Consider the following 1,431-nt stretch of genomic DNA (forward strand, 5'->3'; position numbering starts at 1 on the left):
CCTTTTCTCCCATTAATCCCTCCCCTACATACACCTCAATACAAACACTTTAAAGAGTTGATCACTGTCCTGAAGAATCCTATTAACCAGTTCATTGAACAATACTATACATAATGCTGCAAACACATTTATAGAACTTGAAGTGACCAGATATAAATTACTATACAAAGCATTATAGTACATCAAGAGTTTAAGAAAGCACATGATAGAAGATTCAGTTGTTAAGGTAATTCATTAAGGTAGAGCTATCAGAGGAGCTGTGTTGAAGAAGCTCTCTGATCTATTAACTTGGAAAAGATGATCATTTTCTCTCATTCTGAGTGCTAACGAAAACAATTCAGCAAGCTGCCTCAGTAATCAATCCTGTGTGTTTAATGATCCTTCAGCTATTTTAATTCAGTCATCCATGAAATAATGAAAAATATACCTGGTTAAGTTCAAAGTCATAGGTTTTACCATCACTTTGTACATGATCCACATCATGACCAATTAAATAAAATTTGCTTAGCTTTTATCAAATGCTGGAATAGATAGATTTGAAGATGGCTGAATATTCTTTCTATAAATGACTTCTTAATGTGCTCAAAACTACCCTATGAGTGGTTTTTTTTTGTTTTTTTTTTAAATATATTTTTATTGATTTTCCACAGAGAAGAAGGGAGAGGGATAGAGAGTCAGAAACATCGATGAGAGAGACCGATCAGCTGCCTCCTGCACGCCCCCCTTTGCTTCTTTGTCTTCTCCAGACTCCACAGTCTTAGTGTCATAACCATCAAGAGTTGGTGTCACACAGAGTTGGTTCACATCCCTACGTGACCTTTTGTTAGCAGTGCAGCCTTCTGTTTATTACTTGATCTAAACTTCATTTCCTCATAAGTATGTTACAAGCAATTACATATACAGACAATAATTAGAATATTGTTGTGAGACTCCATGAGATGATTTGTGTGAAAGAGCCTGACCTAAAGAGGGTATTCACTAAATGTGAAACCTTCCCTTTCTCTCATTTCCATGACAAATTGAGACCATTTTTTTTGGTCTGTTTTACCTTTCATTTATACAGCAAATAAAAGCACTACTTTAAAAAAAAGTTAAAATCAGGTTGTGGTTGTTTTTTTATGTTCCCTGCTTTCCCCTCTTGCCCTACTCCACCCAGCCCTGGCCCTACCCCCTAGGTCTCCCACACTATTGTCTGTGTCCATGGGTTATGCATATATGCATATAAATTCTTTGGTTAATCTCTTCCTGTCACTCTCACCCTCCTTCCTTCTGAGATCTGTCATTCTGTTCCAAGCATCCATGCCTCTGGACCTATTTTGTTTGTCAGTTTATTTTGTTCATTAGATATAAGTGAGATCACGTGATATTTGTCTTTCTCTAACTGGCTTCTTTAATCTCCAGGTCCATCCATGCTGTTGGAAAAGATAAGAG

The sequence above is a fragment of the Myotis brandtii genome, unplaced genomic scaffold, assembly GCF_000412655.1.
Source record: "Myotis brandtii unplaced genomic scaffold, ASM41265v1 scaffold123, whole genome shotgun sequence".
Lineage (NCBI taxonomy): Eukaryota > Metazoa > Chordata > Mammalia > Chiroptera > Vespertilionidae > Myotis > Myotis brandtii.